Source organism: Haemaphysalis longicornis, unplaced genomic scaffold, assembly GCF_048455015.1.
Source record: "Haemaphysalis longicornis isolate Haplotype H1 unplaced genomic scaffold, Haemaphysalis longicornis Haplotype H1 scaffold_9, whole genome shotgun sequence".
NCBI classification, from domain to species: domain Eukaryota; kingdom Metazoa; phylum Arthropoda; class Arachnida; order Ixodida; family Ixodidae; genus Haemaphysalis; species Haemaphysalis longicornis.
The window spans coordinates 166158356-166179965 of NW_027526460.1; the positions used below are offsets into that span (position 1 = coordinate 166158356).

Consider the following 21610-nt stretch of genomic DNA (forward strand, 5'->3'; position numbering starts at 1 on the left):
TGACTTCGCAAGACTGCCTTGCGCGAAGATCGAACGGCTCAAATATTCTATTTTTACACGTTGACGTCTACCAGTCAAACGTCCTGAATACTGCTTCCATACAGGATATAACAGTTTAAGCGACATAGTGTCTCCATGTCGCACGGTTGGTTGGTTGCAGGGTTTAACGCGCCGACGCAACGCAGGCGATGAGGCGCGCCGTAGTGGAGGGCTCCGGATTAATTTTGACCACGTGGGGATCTTTAACGTGCGCCGAAATCTCGTGCACACGGGCGTTTTTGCTTTTCGCCTCCATCAGAAAAGCGGCCACCGCGGCCGGGAATCGAACCCGCGACCTCGTGCTCAGCAGCGTAACGCCTTAGCCGCTGAGCCACCACGGCGGGTCTCCATGTCGCACGGTCCTCCTGGTCTGGAACTTGTCACGGTTCTTATCAAGATTAAAGGGACCCTGCAACACTCTTTTAGCAGTGCAAGTAAACCTGCGCGACGTTTAGATTACACTGCCAGGAATACCTGAGCCAAATATTACACGTGCACGTGAAGCGGTGAGCGCGCAAATCGATGTGAAACACGCGGAAAAACCAACCGCTCTCTCTTCAGTTGTCCTCATTATGCAACCTCTGGCATGGCCTAAGGGACGTCACATAGGCCATGGCTGCCCGATCGGCTGTCACTGGTCAACTTCGCGGCTAGATTCTCCGATTTCCATCGTCATCATCGCTGTGTACGAACCTCTTCTATGCCTGAACCTGTCAGCACAGTTTTGCCGTTTCTTTTGTGTTTTTAAATGCAGAGCATTTGAGTAACTCACGATGTCACCCGCGTTGACGTCCGTAGTCGTAGTCCGCACCCCTCCCCCTACACTATATAAAAAAAAACACTATCCGGCGCCTGGTTTCGATCCCTCGACGCTGCGGGCGGAACGCAATGCACATGGTGCTTTACGCACTGCGCCACAAAGCCGACACAGAATGGGAGGCTACGAACGCGCTTTATATCCTTGACTCATTCAAACTACGTCAAGAAGCTGCTGATACAACGCATTCACTACCGCCAACTCCCCGAACACTAAACGTTAACGCAATACACCCACCTCCTATGCGACGCATTTACTCGAGTCCCCCTCGCGGGGAGATTGGCCCAATTTTTTTGAGTGCGCGCGGAGTTTGAGTGATGAGTTCAATACTTCCCTTTCAACGGGACCACTGGACTACAAACGTTTATTGCTTCAAAAACGCCCTACCAGCCCGAGCGCGCACCTGCGAGCAGGCACCCATGCCTGCTTTTTTGTGGCACCAGACCGGAAATAGGCCCCTCCGCGTTGCGGAGAAAAGGAGAAAACTACCCGGTTTGTGATATATCGAAGGCCGCTGAAGAGAACGCCGCGAGCCGCCCCCCTTTCTGGGAGAGAGCGCGCAGCTTTCGTTGCGTTGTCCGCGGTCGAGTTGAGAGGGAACGATTATGCGCGATTTCTCATCGCACGTAGTTTCGTTAATTGTGAACGGATTTTTATAATTCTTGCGGGAGGAGATTTCTGGGACAATAGACTTTATCCCAAAATATATTACTAGTAGTCGACGGCAAGTGTTCCAGGCTCCCTTTAATCCCACTCGTGCATCTTTTCCATATGCGCTCTGGTCTTACGTAAGCCTCCCTATTCCCTTGTCTCTCCATGCTTCTAATAATGAGGCTGTGTCCACATAATAAAATGATTTTGCATGGCCTACAAATGACACACCTTGAATGCCGTCAACTGCTCGAGCCCTTGCGAAAGCCGAAGGCGCACCTCGTGGAGTTTTCCACTGCGAAATAAATCCCCAAAGGCCGAGTTAAACATTGCAAATAAATCCCTCTAGCAAAGGGCAAGTTAAACATTGACTGATGTCTGGCATTTTGGTTTCCCTTCTGCTTCATCCACGAGAGCCTTTACTGAAAACCTGCATGCAACGAAAACCTGGACGTAACAACAAATTGCGAATTTTTATCAACTTCGTTACATCCAGGGTTAACCGTGCTGTTATTTTCATTGTTTTGGAACTTTTCACAAAAGAATTTGATACTGAATTGTCACCTGTCCTAGCGTAGGTTTGGCATCCGGCCTTTTTTTTCTGGGGTGGAAGGGGGGGGGGGGGGGGCGGAGGTGTGCCCTTATTGTATAGGAAGACCGGTCTTTTCTATTTCCCAGACATTTCTTTTATGCCAGGAGAGCTGCCTTTCTGATTTCGTCAGAAATACTACAGGAAACAATTTAAAGACCGGTGCGCTGATTGCGAAAATCAGTACGTTGAGGGCTGCTCTATTTGCTGCCCTGATGGTGATGTTTATTTGGCCTCCTGCAGTGGAGTAAGTTCTTTTAATAATGCAGGCTCTACGATATCCGGCTCATGATCTGTGCCTGCACACGTTTTATCATTTTTTGGACATTCTTGCACTTTCTCTTTACAGGCTTTTTACAATGTGGGCTAAATAATCAAATACTTTATGTATGTCGGTGACTGTGAGATCGGGTCTGGCGCTTCTCTGTAAGGCCAAGCCGAGGATTCCTACGTGACTTTTTCAGGGACCCCATGGTGGCCGATTGTTAGGGTTTTTAAATTTGCCGCGTTGCGCCATTCATCATCTGCCGGCGGGGACACGACAGCGAAAATTTTTGATGACGGTGCTTGGATGTTAACGGCGCAAGGCCAACTGGGGCAAAGAGCGCCAAAACAGTGGTTATGTGCGTAGGATGAAGACGTAAACACTAAAATCACTAAACAATAACGACAGTAAGGTCAGCAAAGGACAATGAGGAACGCTGTGTAGAAGGCAAGGTTGTGATTATGCGTAGTATGTAATTTGGTGTAGAAATTTTCTTTCTGGTAAATATTTAAAAACGCGCTTGACAGAAAACTCGTAATCATCAGACAGGAGAAACCCTTTGTGTAGTGGGGTGTGTAGTCTGTATAATTGTGGGGAGCGTCTGAATCGGGCTGTGTCAAGTGCCTTGCATTGAATGAGTATGTGGATTACGCATAGGCCCTCTCCACACCCGCTGCACATGGTTCTTGGTGATCCAGTGAGCAGGTGGGAGTGCGTTGCATTTGTGTGGCCTATCCGTAACCTTGCCAATGCAACTTCCGAGTGTCTGTTGTGCTTTTAGTGGATGGTCACGAGCGTGGTTTTATTAGGTGTAACTTGTCTTTCTCCGTATTCGAGACTGCTTGCCATGTATTGCGAAGGTGTTTTCGTACCCGTGGCTTGAGGTCTGTGTAGGGTAGTGTTGGTATGTACAGCGTATTTGTAAGTGCTGCAGCAGTGGCCATCCGATCCGCGGTCTCATTACCAGCCATACCAGAGTGAGCAGGCACCCAACACAAAGTCAGTTCAAGATCTGAGGCATGTTCAGTGATAATGGTCTTAATGACAAGATTGACGATGTGATTTTCAGATGGCTTTGCGGGTGACAATTCACTCACCCCACTCAAGGAGTCTCTAAATTACAGACTTAGGAATACCATGTACAAGGATATGAGTTGCAACAAGAAAAATGGCAAACGCCTCCGCTGTAAGGATACCGGTGTTTCTATTCATGGTTCACTCTAAAGTTTTTTTCCACCCATATACTCCCTAGAGGTTCTTTTTCGCCTGTCCTCTAGTGATCCTCCTTGTAGGAGTTTTTTTACTACATGGAACAGGGAGGTTTTGTTTACCTCCTCAAAACAGGGTGTTTTTAGGTGATAGAAAGGAGGTAGTTAGGGAGTGTTAAGAAATGTTAGGGATAATTTAAGGAGATCAAAATGGAGTATTCTTTGCTTCCTCAAGGCGTTTTTAAGTTATGTTTATGGACTTTTTAGGCGGTTGAATAGGAGCCTATTATGGCTCCCTTGGGAAGTACTTATGTTATTTTAGGGGCGTTTTGAGGAGGTTCAAGGGAAGCATTTACTTCTTTTGCATGGAGTTTTACGTTTTGTAGGCCTCGCGAGGGGAGTTTTTAGGAGGTTCTAGGGAAGCATATATTTCTTTTGAATGGAGTTTTGCAAAGTTGGGGCGGTTTTGTAGGCCTTCCGAAAGGAGTTTTTTCAAGGCCACAAGGGAGAGTTTCTAGTTCCCTGCGGGAGTACTGATTTCACACGGTTTTTCTCGGTTTCAGGTTTATTTCAAACGAACTTTCGCATACAAGTTTACATGGTACATGGTGTACACAAGGAGGCTCCGAAATAAAAACTTAGGGCGACCTCCTATAAGAAAGCAAAAATGGTATATTGCTAAAAACACGCCAGTTAGGAATGGAAGACAGCAATAGAATGCTAGTTGAACAAACCGTAGAATTAATATTACTACAAGAACTGGAAATACGCGAAAAACAAAGATAGGCGCAAACACAACCACATGGTAAGTGAAATCATTATATAATAATAGCGGATCGAGAACGCGTCAGTACTTATCAGAACTTATCAGAACGCATCAGCACTCAGTACACAAAGTGAAAAAAATGGTTGCAGTGGTTTACAACAACAAAACATTTTCAGTTGGTGGTGAAACGAGCGATCTGTGTGCTAGTTGAACAAACTGTAGAAACAATATTACTACAAGAACTGGAAATACGCGAAAAACATATAGGCACTAACACAACGGCATGGTAAGTGACATCATTATATAATACTAGAGGATTGAGAACGCGTGAGTACTTATCAGTACGCATCAGTACTCAGTACACAAAGTGAAAAAAATGGTTGCAGTGGTTTAAAACAACAAAAAATGTTTTCTATTGGTGGTGAAATGAGCGAGAGCTGTGTAACGATTTGATATTGAAAGGTAACGAGAGTTTTGTAGATGGTCAAGGCACAAGAGATAAATGATGTAGGAGACAGACAGCAATGAGATGGCTGTGGATAAATGAGTAATATAAAGAACGAGAAATATGCTACGGAAAATACCAGTGCGTTTTGATAAAGACACAAATGCGCCAAGAAAAGTGACCCAGTCTGAGGGGTTAATTGCAAGGATATAGAACAGAATGGGTGGTATCGCGACAGCTTCTTCAGAGTGAGAAGAAGCAGCCATGTAAGATGTGTTTTTCCGATAATTTTGAGTTGATTCATTTGGCATCAGTTGCCAACATTATTTAGATAATTGTTTAAAGTTATATTAGTTGGTTAATATTATTGCTTCACTAAAAGATAGCTGTATTATCAGCATACAGAAGGGCCCATCAAATATCCCCTGTTCAGTAAAAAAAAAGAAAACGTCAGAAACATAATATGAAATTCTTTAAACTACTATGCAATGGTTACAGGATTGAAAACAAATAAAATATTGCAGGGGGTATTGATGCCATAAAAGTTAATTAGTTCTAGATCCTTCACACGTGGTTTGGTGCTGGCAAGGTCCAAAAAGGCATGTTCCACAAACGTTAGAGCTCTGTGTGCCTTCTTGGGATATTGAATGTTGAAAACCCAGAACGATGCAAACAGACTACACAGTCCTCCCAGTAAAGATGATGCAGTCAAGACACTCTGGCCATCGATGCGGAGGCTAATTTCCCCGTTCGCGGAATGCAGGCAGGGAGTCAAAGGAACATCTACCTGAAAAAGCAAAAAAGAAAAAAAAAATGCGCCCCATGTAAAATTCAAAACAGACACTATGGTTAAATGAACTTAATAATTCGGTACAGTAATAAAATTGTTATGCCAGGTTCCCTGCGAAGATTCAGTACTTAAATTAGGAATGCAAAGGCTTCATAAAACCAAGTGCCAGTACATTAACCATCGTGGCTTTTGCAGCAATAAAAAAGATATTACTTCCGCACAATATACTCGAGCACAACTTTAAATGACAGTGAAGTTAAAATGCAAGTCTCTCTAGGTTGATAGATTAGCTCACGGAGAACACTATTATACCCCTCTTACACCTGGCATTTTTTTAAAAATAAGGTTGAAACTAGCAAAAACACGTTTTCACCGGAAGGGCTTAAGTGGCCTGACCCGCAAAACTTCTTTCTTGGCTGCCGCTGGATGGTGCTACTCGTCCATACTTGGGGTGGAAGTACCGCTTTCCAAGGGAGCATGCGAGGTACGCATGAGAAAATCGTTCGACGCCAAAACTTGCGGGGCCTCAAAAGGCCAATGGTTTTTCTTCAGTGAAGCGTAAATACTGATCACAGGTCCAATGGAGAAACATTTTGCTTAGTGGTCTCGAACGGCAAGTGACAGGGGAGTTTGGGGAAGCATGAGCGATTTGACCGGAACTGACCAAACTGCTTGGTACGTGGTAATGTTGTATTCAGTTGCTTGTATACTGCTATTAATCACCGCTGCTTCACTTGCTTCCGGTTTATCCTGATGCAAACAGCGACTGCAGTCGTGTCTGCTTCACGTTTGATGAGCAGTTGAACAGCGATTTCTCAGCACTTAAGGCATCTTGGCACTAAATCAATGCTGAAATGGCTATGCGGAGGTCCGACTTCCGTTTGAATCAACTTGCTGGTTGTCTTCAATGACCTTCAATGACCCTTTAACAACAAGTTACCCTTATGCCTCATCACTGCAACCGATTGTTCCTCCGTGTGGTGCAAAGTGTGTTACTGTGATTATTTTCAACGTGAAACGAACCGTTTCTGTGATTTGTAGGACTGATTCTGCTATTAATTACTGCAGTGACAACAAGCTATGAAAGAAAATCCCGCCATCTCCACGAAGTGAATGATGATGAGAGGGGCGAATCTAAAATGCTTATCAGCAGACAACGTGACGCATTAAGTGCAAGCTGCTTTCATTGTGTGTGCATTGACATTAGGATATGGCCCCCTGGCAGAATGATACGCAGCGCGAGATTTTGCCGTACCTAAAAGGTCAGGCAACTCATTTTTACGGAGTATAGGATCTGTAAAAGGGTTGCGAGATGGGCGAGTTGGTAATTATGCATTGCGAAAAATAAACTGCGCGCAAATTAACGAGGACAAGAACACACGAAGACGGCACAAGCGCACACTCGCAACTAGTTTATTATTGCACAATTCAAAGCTTTATATGCCCCAGCGCCCAATTGCCGCGCCCCCAATGCGTCACAGTTCTCGGCGCACTCAGCCGAAAATACTAAAAAACCGTAACAACAAAACCACAAAACGAACTTTGAGGCGTACGAAAGGCGAAAAATCAGCACAGATAACCGCGTCATACATGGATTAAGACCCCCCTCCCACCCCCAACACGCATTCCCAAAAGAAGCACCGAAATAGCGCTCAATGTGCGTCTAAATATGCGACTTCTCGATTAAGCAGCGCGATAGAGGGATGACTGATACATTCGGAACCAGCTTTTCTGATGTGGCTGGCTTCTACAATTTCTCGCGTTTGCTGGTTCTTATGTCGCAAAAGGATGGCTGTGCGCTCAAACACAGGGACACAATCAGGTCTGCATGCGCGGTAATGAGAAGATAAGTGGCTCAGGTCACGATGAAAAATGAAAAAAAAAAAATATACGGTACTTTTAGACGTCGTACGCTCGAGTTTGTGACAACGTACCCGTGTGCGGCTCTATCCTGAAGTTCGAAGAAATGCAGGCGGGTTGTGTTATATTTCTCGTCTTGCATTACGCTTTCTTTTATATATTAGCGCCCTCTTTCCCGATCTCTCTACCTTCCTTCCCGCTTCCGTCTGACTGCGCTGATTTTCGCCAGCACGAAGTAACCGTCACGTTGCTTTGAAACGACGCCGCGCGCGACAAACGATTTTATCTCGAATTCCCTGCTACAAACCGGCCTACAAAAGAATGCGAACGCATACCCCAAAACCCACAAACAAGTAAAATAATACGAGTGTGCGCTTTTTTCTTTGCCCGTGCGTGTACGAGCTGTGAGCGGCACGGGTACCCGGGTACTTCGCTGTTAACCCTATCCAAACGTTTGACAAACGCATCGACTGATGAAAGACCACTTACCAGCGAGCTGACCACACCTGTCGCCGTATCCAAATGCTGTTTGCGGCTGTTCCTCGTGTGACAGGAGCACATGAAAATCTTTCCACCAAATGGCACTACTAGTCCTTCACAAATACGAAAAAACGACGGCCCAAGGCGAGGCTTGAAGCTCCGGCCGCGCCGAGTCACCGGCCGCGCTGCGTTGATAGCACAGAAGTTGTTTACATCCGGGCAGCCAGTCGTGCCGCCAGGGCAAGTTGAGTCGCTGCTGTCGGGTGCGTTGGCGCGCTGGCACGAGAATTTGAATCGTCTATGTATGCGCAAGCAAGCGAAGCAGATGAACATTGCAATTGTTTGCAACGGCGAGAACTGTCTCTTCGTTAGCAGCAGAGTTTGACAACACCTATCGCCAAAATAAACAGATTGAGACAACACGGCCGCGCTCTCTGCCTGTGATCGCGCTGGTTGAAGCATCTATACGGGTATACGTACGGTATTGGTTTTGTAGCTGCGTGCAACCGTCGCGTCCTGCTCACTCGTTCTAATTAGCATTAGGCCACGGTTGAAGTGCTGGTGCGCGGAGACAACAGAAGACTAACATGGCGACCGCCCGCTTGAGATGATTACCTCAGATAGGGCGTTTATTGTGGACGTGGTAGTATAGAAGGAACGGAACGCCATCTCACAAATGGTGTTAAGTAGTTCTAAATCCTCCCTTTTGCTACCCGGATGGGCAACGGTACTACCATGGAGGTTCGTCCACTTCTTTAGATCATGCCTAGGGAGTACATTTTTTGCTATAGGTACTTTTCAGGGCACATTACTTGATTAAAACTCCATTTCCGGCTAGTTTGCGTTTACAGTGTTCTGCTTGGAGTAAATTTGGGACCGTGAGCAGCACAGTACGCGGTGGAAGCAGTTTTGGACGCGTCACTCCAAAATTATGCATAGCAATATTCTCCTTTTAACAACAAGAAGTGCTGCAGAATTGCCCTTCTCTGCACTCAATTTTTTTTTCAGTATTTACGAGTGACAAGTCAAACAGCACCGGGCGGAGCTTCCATGGTGTTAAAAGCGCGGTACAAGATGTTTTACACGTATCTGAAAAAGAGGCAGCCAGTTCAGGCGCTTGTTCTTTTACCCTGTGTGAAAAAGGTGCAGAAATGGATGGGCTATTTAAAAAGAGCTCTGATGTGGATGTGTCATTAAAACCAGGTTTACACGGATCGTTATCCATTGATGAAATTTTAAAGCCGTATTACAAGTCAATATAAGTTCCCTGGTCCGCCAAGTACCACTTGTCCCAGTCTGCGTAGAGACCATGAATATTGCTGGTACGAAAACGCCTAACGAAAGGCGAAGCCCCAAGTACAGCATTGGCTCGACCATTTTTAGCGCTGTTCTCGTGGCCGACCCGTATACCACACTGCCGTAGTCCATTAGAGATCCTACCAAAGCGGTATAAAACGCAGTAGAAGTTGTTTGTCTGCCCCATAGGATTGGTGTGATAGGACCTTCAGGATATTTATTGCTTTAATCCTTTTTGCTTAAGTTATTTGATATGCGAGATAAACGTCAGTTTATCATGAAGAACTATGCCTTAGAACTTGTGTTCATTTTTACCAGAATGGAGACACCGTACAGTTCAATGCCCGGATCTGTTCGCATCCCACGTCGTTTGGAGAACACAACACAAATGGATTTAATTGGGTTAAGCTTAAAACCATTTTTATCCGCCTAGCCCGCCAGTTTATTGGCATATTGACAGGTTGCATGAAGATATTTGCACGTCGTCTGCATATAGTGAACAGGAAATGGTTGGTGGCAGGCCTTTCGGCGCCAGTTCATTTAACTATGCACAACGTGCACCTTAAAACGCCACCTTGCGGCACGCCATTTTTTTGAACATGAATGTCCGATAGTGCTGACCCGACTCTGATACGAAATGTTCGTTTAGACATGTAACTAGAAAGAGTGTTCAGCATGTTACCTGGTATCTGGTATGCCCAAGCATCTTAAGTCTGTACGAATGCCATAGCGCCATGCGCTATCACATGCCTTTTCTATATAAAGGAATACCTTCATGCGATATTTCGAATGTATGTAGGCATCTTTAATGTAGAATTCTATAAGAACCTGCTTTTCATTTGTGGATTGCCCTGCCCGAAAGCATGCTTGGCAACTCTCCAAAAGTACAAAAGTACTCCAAAATGTACACGAGTCTACGTCTGATGATCTTCTCGAGAAGCTTGCACACGCAGCTTGAGAGGGCGATTGGTCGATAAATGGCGGGGGAGGAAGGCTCCTTCCCCTCCTTCAGGAAATCCACTATTATGGCCTCCGTCCAAGACGTTGGAATGTGCCCCGAACGCCACATTTGATTGTAAAGGTGTAGGAGTGCGTTTGCGTTTAGGTGTTGTATCATAGTGTACGTAATCTCGTCTCCACCTGGAAATTAAGGCTTACATGTGCTCAGATCGGCATTCAGCTCATGAATAGAAAAAGAGTTGTCAGAAGTCTGCGACTTATTTCTGACTCTGAGGGACTTCTTTTCGCAAGACATCTTGTGTTGCATGAAATTGTGTAGTTTGCAGAACTGGACGCGTGTGTGAAGTGTTGTGCAAGTGTGTTAGACTGGTCTTCTAGTGTGTAAGGCTGTGTGTCTGTTGTCCTTTGAGTTTACGGATTCAGGTCCATACTTTGCGTGTGTCGGTGTATGAGTTTACGAATGACAGGAAGGTACGCCAAGTCCCCCTTTTCGGCTTACGGCGCCCAAGTGCTGTCGTCCGTTTGAAAGATTAGAGGTTGTGCGACGTGGGGTACCAACGAAGGATACGCCAGGACTGATTCTGAGCCTCTTGCGCCCGCCTTCAGTCCTCGTTCCGCCATGACCTTCTAGGGTTCCGTGAGGCTCCGGGGAATGGACTTTTCGGCGGCGTCGAGGATACGCGCCCTGATAAACTTGGTTGTTTCCTCTACGTGTAGGTGTGTTATGGATGTGTGGTGAAGTTTGGATGCCTCCGTAAATGTATTCCAGTTTGCCTTTGATCAATTCAACCTGTTATGGGAGGATTGACTGCTTGGGCCTTTGCCTACATGTGTTAGTAAGGTAGGGAAATGGCCATTACCATATGGGTTATTGCCAAAAACCCCCTCAAGAGATAGAAAGAGTACTGTAGAGCCAATATCTAAGCCACGATGCAATAAGAGTTCTGTCCTAGGTTATGGTATGTAGACTTCTTTTCGTTGAATAGGCATGCTCCCCAGGATGTTGGGAAGTTTTCGATAAGGCGACGCCGGGCATTGTGCGGAAAGATCCCCAAAGAGAGTTATGCACATTCAGGTCTCCTATAAGAACGGAGGGCTCGGGCAGCTGATTTACAAGACCCTCGAAAATAGAGCTCAATCGCCGGAAGTCAGGAGAGATGCAAAGGGAGCATAATGTTATGAGCCTATTAAATATTATCGTGCTGATTGCTACAGGGTTGATGACAGAGTTCAAAGAGAGGGGGTGGCAGGCTAATGATTTCCGGGCTAGAGTGCCCACACCACCCAGAGTGATGTGCAGCCAACCCTGTCCTCTGTGAATACCATGTACGTATTTAAGAAAATTTTTGTTTGGAATCGACGATGTTTCTTGGAGCAACATGACAGCAGGCTGATCACCATGCACCATCCCATACATATCGTCAGGATTTTTGAGAAGGCCTCTGCAGTTCTATTGAATGCTGTTTTCTGTTCCCATAATTTGCATTATTTTCCCCATTATTGTGTACGTGTGTGCGTGTGCGTGTGTTTGTGTGGTCTTTCGTGGCTGTTATACTGAGAGGGGGCTTTTTGGTCTTCTCTACTGGTTTGAACGCCGCAGCCCGTTCCTTGCACTGCAATTCAAGCAGGTACGGACCGACGCCCATCGCTTCGTCGGGTGTCCTGGGGGTGCCTGAAAGACTGGGCCCCCTGGAAGTGGCACATTTTCCGGTGCCCTGCGTTTGAGCCGCAACCACCGAGGGCTTCAGGAGCGCCACAGATGGCTCGTGCGGTGTGGCCTGGGTGGGATACGAAGCGGGGCCTCCCCTGTTTATCTCCTCAGCAGCGTCCAGTGCGCTAGAAGCCAGAGCAGCTAGGGCAGGAGCCGCATCCCGCCACAACCGCTGCTGGCTCAGCAAGCGGTGCGGTGACGGGTCGAGCTACCTGAGGCAACCAAGGGTGGTGCGGCGGCGAAACAAAGTCCGACTACCAGTACTGAGTCTCTGCCCAAACCATACGCCGCTCCGCCCCCCGGCGAGCTTCGTAGGCATGCTTCCTCAGGGGGAAAGAGGCGAACCTCTTTAGCGCCTCAGGGATGGAGATATTTTCAGTGACTTTGACGTTAATGGTTTTCTTTTCGGAACGCCCAAGACTATGCCGCGTGCGGACCCCGGCAGTTAGCCCAAGTGAGGGTGGCGGAGTTGCAGTTGTCAGTTGGGCGGTCCTGTGCGGTGTGCATATCGCACAGGTTGTTTTGTCGCGGCAGGAGTTTGTACCGTGCCTGAACAGTTGGCCCTTGAAGCAGCGGCGCGGGTTAGGTATGCACGGACGAATGAAACACCGTATGAAGCTAGCAGTTACATGATCTGGATGTGAGCAGCGGTTGATTGTCAGGATAAAGTGCTTGGTGGGTATTATCTAGTCATCTCTGCGCATCGTGATGCGGCGCAACGCCGTGACGCCTTCATGCCCTGATTATTTAAACCATTGGGCGAACCTTGCGAAGTGGTGAACAGACCTGGTTAACAGACCTGGTGAACAGATGAACCCTGTGAACAGACAGGGAGCCCATCCGCCGGAGCTTGATCAAGGCTCCGGCGACCCCCTTTGTGGTTCTGCCCTTCACCTTGAAACTCCTATCCACGGTAGGAAACAGCATGAATATGGGAGTTCGGGGTCCGCAGTGTCACCATAACAGCCACCTTGAATGCACGGTGTGCCCCGTGCGCAGCCGCGACATTTTTCTAGGGAATTTTAACATTCGTGTAATTAGATGCCTTATACCCGATTTTGTTACTTAGCAGGGCACGTTTTAGTTTCTTTCTGGTTACAATGTAGGCCTTCCTTGCTTTTCGAAAGCCTGGTGTTACGATTTTGCCTCTTTTTATGATTGGTAACGCAATATTGGCGCCGGAATTATTTTATATCGTCGGAGAGGCGCTTTGGTGGTGGCGGAAGTTGCGGGCACGGCTGGCGACTGTATCTGCTCAGCATGCGATTACAGATAGAGCGCACAACGAACTTCAGTGCATAGGTTTAAGCGTGTGTCCTTTTTAAAGCAAAGCTTTCCAACTTTACCAGACGATGGCTCTCTCCCGGCGTGCGGGACAAAAAATTTCCCCGCATTTCCCCGAGGGGAAGAATGTGAAAGTGCGAATGCACGAGTTGAATTTGCGCGGTTCGGTAATGTTCGCGAAAGAGAGATCACACACACACACACAACTACAAAGAAAGAAAGATGCATTTATTCACAGACACCTATTTGTGTTGTCGTTGTACTTGACTGCTAGAGCGGATCTCAGCTTTGAAATTTCGTGTCAGTACTCCTTTAAGCGGGTGCATTAGCCCTTCTCACGCCCGATTCCTGGCCAATCCCCCACGTGGGTATGTGCCATGCACAGACACCTATTTGTGTTGTCGTTGTACTTGATTGCTAGAGCGGATCTCAGCTTTGAAATTTCGTGTCAGTACTCCTTTAAGCGGGTGCATTAGCCCTTCTCACGCCCGATTCCTGGCCAATCCCCCACGTGGGTATGTGTCATGTCAGCGGCCAGGCAGCGCGCGCCCATCTCCCCCCGTTGCCAAGGAAGACGAGGAGATTCCTAGCCAATCCCCCACGTGGGTATGTGCCATCTCCCCCCGTTGCGAAGAAAGACGAGGAGCGCGCGCACCCGCAGCTGTTGCTATGTGGACGGACAGCGGTCAACGGAATTCAGGGTCGCTTATAAAGTGCATTCGCACTTAATAAACTCCCAACGCGGCGGAGGCGTCGGCGGGGGGGGGGGGGGGGGGGAAAGAGGAGGAGGGGCGGAAGGTTTCATGCACGGAGAACATTGTAGATGGCGCGCCGAATTTACCCAACGTTCCCCGCGGGGAGGTGCCTGCTCGCCGGCGGGAACGTCGCGTCGGTGGTACCGCTTTGTCGTCTGCTTCAGCGGCGGTTGTTTTGGGCCTGTTTTAGCGGAGCTTCGCGTCCATTGCACGCTTCTTTTGCACGCCTTGATTAACTTCTTTGACAGCACCTCCTGGGTAACCCGGACCCGACGGAATTAAGTAATTCAGTGGTCGTACGGCAAAGATACGTTATGGATTGATTTTAACAGCGGGAAAACAAAATGTAGAGACCACATACAAACATTCTCCCCGAGATCGAACACAGTCAGCCCCTGGCGGCGGCGGGACGAACCGCTCCTAGTGTGGATGGCGCTCTCGGGTCGTCTGCTCTTTCCTGTTGCGCGCGACGCAAGACGCGTGCTGCACACGATAAAACAACAAATATGTGTACTTGTTTTGCAGTAAGCAATGAGATAGTTACCTCTACTTCCTCATTCCCTCTAGAGACGCAATAATCAGTGGCCGTTGCGGGTCAATGCGCTGGTTCAATTCCACGAAACATCTTCGCCGTGGTCCCCGCTTGAGTGTGAAACGTGTTGTAAACTTTGCTTCGACGCATTGCACTTTTCTTATTGATGATTGCAGTCGTCTGCCGTTGCGGGAAAGTCAAAGGGTGCTTTTGAAGTTGGCGTGGTGGTTAGTTCAAGGATAAAAGTTTACTACACGAAGCGCCTAAGAAGCGACAAGACCCGTGCACAAACCTGTCCACACCCTTGTAAAATTGCGGTGTGTCCTTACAGAAAGAAACAAAACAAAAATAAAAAACGCTATCGCCCATCGTTACAGGGGACGTATTTTACACCCGCAAGCGCCTGTGTGATCGAATTCGTCCCGTACCTTTTCGAAAATAAGTACCATTTTCGGACAGACGTTGCTTATACTGTGTCGGCAGTGCAAAGTAGCATTTTACATAATATTTAAAATACCTTTTTTTGGACACGCAAGCCTATTTCGGGGAGATTTCTCGGTAAAATTAGGCAGTTGTGAGTTTGCGCCTGTCCTGTGGCTTTTTCGTGTGTCATTTTTATATATCCCATTTTCTAATCCCTACATGAATCACCTTGTCCAGAAACGTGTTTCACTCAGCATAACTAAATGCCTAATGTGGTCACTTCTTAACCTGTTAAGGTGTACCTAAGTTTAAAGAAAGAGGAGAAATCGCGAAAAATGCACGTTGTTGCCCACATGTCTGGAGGGTGTGGGCCACGACTCGCTGAATTTTGTTTTCCCACAATGCTCGCATTCAATAAAATTTTGACAAAGGCAAGCCACAATTTTTGGCCAATCTCGGGCTAAAATAGGGGTTAATCAGTTTCGAAAATACTGCTTTTCCACCGCAACGTAACACGACGCCTAGCGCCCTTTCAATTGCAAGTAATGCTGATAACCAACGTTTGGCTTTTCGCGTTACACGCGTTCTCTTCTCGCTGCGCTTGGAACGTTGGCTGAACCCTACCGCCCCCCTCCCCCCCCCCTCCCCCACGCACACAAGAAGTAGTTACCGGGAACCTATTGCACGGTTTCGTAATGCCAAATAAAAAGAAACGTTTTACTACATCTGCAACAGGGCAACTTCATTTGCCATCTTTATGGTTCGTCATCGAGATTACGCACGAATGCAAAGACATCTCGCTGTTCTAAGCACCTGTTAGATTTTAAAAGGACAGCACATGGTCAATAGTGCAGCCGTAACAGAAAATTTGTGTTCACTGTGAGGTCCGAGAAGCTTGGTTTACACCCTGTAAACCTGCTTGTAACTAAGCAAGTCTAGCTAACATTGTGACGTTGATTGTACTGCGCACGTTAGCAATTTAATTTGCAAGGTCACTTGCGACGAAAGCCTTAAATAAGTGATCCGACACCATTATTCATCAAACCTGCCTTCAGAGTCACTAAAATTTCATTTAACTAAAGCTGCACGCAAAAGACTTGTTAGAACGGTTGCATTTATATCTGTGTGCTGGTTAAAATTCAGTAATTTTATGTTGCCTTTCGAAAGCACAAAAAATATCGCGAGCTGTTAGAAAAAATGTCGGGGTAGTTAAGATGATGTTACCATTTCATGGCATCCCACAAATGCAATAATGCTACCAGCGAAGGCGATTGAAACTTGTAAACTGATTTCTAAAGAGAGGCTTCCGGATGTGTTTCTATTTATGACTTTATTGAAGGCTGAAATCCATAGTCTGCTAAGTTCGAGCTTCCTACGAGCCGTGGCGTACAAGTTCATTGTTATTATTGCGGCCGTTCTGAGATTCCCCATTGGTCGCCGCTTTTTTGGCGTACTAATAAAATCTTATTGCCACTTCCATGCTTTAAATTGAACATTGAGAAACCGAACAACAGCATACAACTCTTGTCTGGGTCTTCCGTGCGCACATACGGCCCGAAAAAGACACGAAGGGCGCCCACAGTCCGCATTCTCCGGGCCGCTCAGCGGAGCATCCACACTAGCGGCGCGACGCTGTCGCCACCTACATGTCGATCTCGCGGCGAATAGAAACGCTACCTTTTACGCACGGCTTGCCACGAATGGGGTTCCGTTTTCTAAATTTATGAATACCAACTCGGTTGTGTTTTAAGTCGTATTACAAAACGCGGAAGGAGAAACTGGTGAAATAGCGATTATAAAAGTTCCCTCAGCTTTCTCGCAATTCTCAAACGTACTAAACTGGCTAGTTTAAATCACTATAAATGATAATCACTATGCTTACATGCCAAATTGTTTCGGTGTCTACGCTTGTGCCACGCGCGGTGGTATAGCCCCGAGCTAGCAAATCACGATGGCTGGGTTCCGCTGCCTCACCCTTCGAAAGGCGCTCCCCTCCGTTTTCTTTCTGCTACACACGGCCGGGCAACGGCGGCGGCGGCGTCTACCGGTCTAGCCCGGCCGTGGCCGACGCTGTTGCGCTCGGTACGCCGCCCCCACGAATTCCAAGTAACTACCGGCAGAATCTATCGTTTCACATTTTGTAGAGCCACGTGTGTGAATTTTAGTGACGTCGCATGGGCAATTGCCGTGGGTGTCGTTTAAAGCTTTGCTTTCCAACCACCTTCGCAGCGTGGATTGGAGCATCTCAAAAAAGAAAAACTGCGCGCACGTTAACGGGGACAAGAACACATGAAGACACATGAAGGCATGTCCCCGTTAATTTGCGCGCAGTTTTTCTTTTTTGAGATGCACCATTGCCAACTCGCCCTACTTTCAACCCTTTTACAGTGGGTTGGAGCCAATTTTTTTACCTCGGCCGTAGTGCTATTGTACTCTTTTCCTCAATTTAATTGTCGCTGCTAAGCATTCCCAATGCCACGCGCCTTCGTATCTGGCTGCATCAGTTGTAGTTTCTGGCTAGAAGCGATGGTGTATTTCCGCGGCCGCTTGATGAGCAGGGCTGATATCGTACGGCTACCAGGCACCGCAAAATTAAAAAAATGAGCCCAATAACGCTAGCGCATTGAAAGGACACAGGAACAGACGAGGTGAGGCGGACTCACCCTAACCTCGCCCTCACTTTGTCTTTTTTTCCGGTTCGTCCCAGGTTTTCGTGTCAGGCAGCAACCCCCCGCACCTTCAGATGTTACTATCCCTCTCCCTCCAAACTCTTCATTCCCGTCACGACATTTTCCGTTCGTGAGTTGGCCACAAATTGTATCGCTGGCCACAATCTAGAAGAGCGCAACTGAGGCCGCCTCATCGAAGTTTGTCCCGTTTAAATCACGGTCGCTCAACAGCCCGCATTACCCGCAGTACGTCAGCATTAAAATAATATGTTTTTCCTAGCGCTGCAACCCTATTTGACGCGCTGCCCACGACATCAACACACGCACTGAAAATAAATGGTTTATATACGGGAAAGAATAGTCACACACAAACTTGTTCGACAGCACCTCCTAGGAAATCCGACGGAATGAAGTGGTCGTACGGCAAAGATACTTTAAGAATTGGTTTGCAGAGACGGAAAACAAAATGTAGAAGACATCTGGCCGCTAGAGGAACGCTAACTTTTGCGGACTGCTCGTCACGAAAGGCACTCCGTTTTCTAGATGGTGAATACTGGTTTGGTTGCGTTTTAAGAGGCATTACAAAAGGCGAAATGAGTAACTGGTTCTGATAAATGGCGATTTGAAAGTTCCCTCAATTTTCTCGCAATTTTCAAACCTACTGAACCAACTAATTTAAATCGGTATAAGTGGGAATCATTATGCTCACATGCTGAATTGTTCCGTATCTGCGCTTGTGCCGCGCGGTGGTGTAGCCCCGAGCTAGCACAGCAGCATGGCTAGGTTCCGCTGTCTCACGCTTCGAAAGACGCTCCTCTCCGTTTTGTTTCTGCCGACGCACGGCCGCGCTACATTCACACGTGGCACTACAAAGAGTCCGGCTAGTCCGGCCGTGGCTGACCTGGCGCGGTCGGGACGCCGCCCCCGCAGAATCCCTGGTTTCACTCTTTGTAGAGCCACGTGTGCGAATTCAAGTGACGTCCGTTTGAAGCTTTGCTTTCCAACCAACTTTCACAGCGTGAATTTTTATCTTGCTAGAAATACAATTGTCGATGCAATGCAGACATATGTTCTTAAATTTGGCCAGTAGGTGTGACATCGTCGTGGCAAAAAACCAGTTTGTTTAGATATTCCAGCACAGCTCTGTCATTCGCACGAAAGAAATCTTTCATGTTTTTAAGCAACGGTGCAATTTAGAGTATTTTTTTCATCTACATTGAATGACACCTATACAACATTGTGTTCCGACATTCCGGGCTCCACAGAAATATATTCGACAAGTGAACGAGGTATAAATGCAAGATCAAGTAAACAACATGAGTTAGTGGTAGGCTGCTTCATGACTTGAGCAAGGTTGTTCTCAAGCATAACGTCAAAGAGGTGGCACATTTTGGCGGAAGAATCAGAGTGCGAACAAAGGCTGCTCCAGTGAATATCAGGAAAGTTTAAATCTTCCGCAGTAATCAGTTTATGGCGGGTAAATTCCTGCATGTGATTTTTCAACCTTTTAAGAAATTCAGTTTTCGAGTCGGGCGGGCGATAAACAGCATATAAAATATAAAAAAAGCATATAAACAGCATATATACACGACCACACCACCTTCAGACCCACGCATTCAAGTTCCGGATATTGCGTCAACGGAATGGCGTCGATACGCTGTTTCAAAATGACAGCAACACCCTCACCTCTTGTTTCACGGTCCCTTAGAAATATTTTGTCTGCGGGTGGAACCACATATCCATAGATTATAGTACTGTGAAGCCAGGTTTCAGTGGTAATAGCAATGTGCGGGCTATGGGACAGAAGTTCGGCGTAGAGTTGGGTAATTTTTTTTTCTACACTTCAAGCATTTATACTCGGAAGCCTCCGATCGTTATCATACACACATCACATTGTATCTTGCTCGTGGGAAGTGTTCTCAAATTTACGTGTTCTCGAATGCGAGCTCTGCAATGCAAGCCTGCTTTCCTCAGGATTCCAGCCACCCCTAAACAAAACTGGAATTGCCTGTACTACGGGATGCCTAATTGTGCTCAAACTTGCGTAGCAATTTCTTCGCGCCATTAAAATTTGAACAATAGTTGTTGGCGTCTGATATCTCCATATGCAACAAAATTAGGTACCAATGTGGGATGGTTGAAGAGTTAATAGAATTACTCGGACAGGGTACACCACGTATACGCCGACCCCCCAAAACAATTAGTCAAGTCATGTCAAGTCAAATTTATTTATCGGATACACAGTCATTAACGTATTAACGTATAACTTCCCGGTATTGCTAAATACATACGACACCATTTCCAAAAATATATTCAGGCTCCCCTCAAAAAGCTTAAAACATTTTATTTCTTGAAAAGAAGACTTTGTGAGCAATTTCCCTTTTTCCGATAATTTATCAAATGTTTAAGTGACCATTCATCACTGTTTCCGATATGTTTGATCAATACCGTACACCAGGAACACAGCAATAAATTTTATTGGCCCAAGGAAATTGGTAGTGAGCCTTCCTCCAAAGCAAATTTGACTTCATTTAATGAAAAAGATTGTTGCAAATATTGTAGTAATTGCATAATCGTTACCAACTCCGGTTTTTGCAATGATGGTCATGGCTGTCATTTGAGTTGACATGGCTTCCCTCTATTTTTGTGTTTTTTGCTACTACCTCTCTGCGGTTGTTTAACGCGATGTGTGATATGATGTTATCGCATACGTTCATGATGTTTACTGTTGCCAGGAAGCGAGGCAGCCGCGTCGTCAAGCCGCCTTTAACAGTGGCTTTTTGTGGTTGTGACCTCCTTTTGTAAAAGGAAAGAAAATGAACTATTTGATTTGATTTGAGTTGAAAATCTCGGCGTTTCTGCAAGAAACACAAAACGCTGTATAGTTTAAAGCGCAGGGGACGCAACGGTCCGCCAGGCACCAAAACCAGTCGTGGTGCCTCAAACTGAGAGAATAAGGGACAAACGAAATTCCAAATATTGCAAAGCAGCTTCAGTGGCATTTAAAAATCCACCTGGCTAGTTCATTTGCCGTGAGTAGCTAATCAGCCGTCAATAACGCTAGGTGTTCTCAACGTGATCGTGCTCAGAGCGGTTGCGTTATATAGAATACTGGCATATTTTCATTGTGGGGTGCACTTGTCCTGAACAAGCACAAACCACTTGCATGACTTGTCAGTCAAACTTTGTAGTTTTGTTTTATCATGACACAGGGTGTATATAAAGAGTTCCTGAAATTTCCGCAAAATTTCTGAATATATTATGATTAAGATACAGTAGCTAAAAAAACCTCGTTTGTAATATACGTCGCAGCCATTACAGCCCAACAGAAACCACAAAAGTTGCAGAACTCATTCGCTGTAGCTGAAATATGAATTTGAAGATACATAAACCAACAGGGAGATACACTCACCGAAGCATAAAAAAACATTAGGCAGGCATCGCCCTGTTTTTAAATATTTCCTTGTCGTCGTGTTTGGTAATCACCAGGAACAGCACATTCCCCAGGCACACTTTCTTCACCGTTCGTGTTTTTGTGGGAGTATTTGGTGTGCAATATGCAGGAACGCAAGTTATAACGCTGAAAAGTAAAAGCAGACACGTTCCAATGGCAATCAGCCTCACCTTCGAGAAATACAATCCAACGCCGGCTCCCTTGCCTTTTCCTAATGTAATACCTGAAAAGGACAATCGTTAAATTAGAAAACAACAATTTCTTAAGGCATCTCACATGCACTAGGGGAAATTGTTGGTACTATAGGGGAGTGAGTACAGCTGCCGCTGAACCGTTTGTCTTTAAGCCTTTTTCTGTGTACGAAAGGCTTTAACCATTGCGTAGATCGATGTATCGTCACCACAACTAAACAGGGCTGCGGGCATAACGTTATTGCGTCTTCGCAGTTCATTATACAGGACAGAACGCGATAATAATTTGAACTGGGGCACAAAGACGGGAGTTACGCTTGGTGAACGAGTCGTTTGACTTTGGCAACTTGAATTCTGCTCTTGTGGCGGGACTCTAGAACGAGTCCAGGCGTTGTTCAGAGTCCAGCAAAATTGTCTTTAATGGG

General features: G+C 46.4%; 1 protein-coding gene across 1 annotated transcript in view; it reads right to left on the reverse strand.

Moving 5' to 3' along the window:
• Positions 1–21207, reverse strand: part of Notum (palmitoleoyl-protein carboxylesterase notum) — a 177675-nt gene extending 156468 nt beyond the window's left edge. The window contains exon 1 of the mRNA XM_077683346.1: positions 21165–21207. The gene's annotated coding sequence lies outside the window, so the exon portion shown is untranslated. The remainder of the gene's footprint in view (positions 1–21164) is intronic.
• Between the last annotated feature and the right edge of the window lie 403 nt (positions 21208–21610).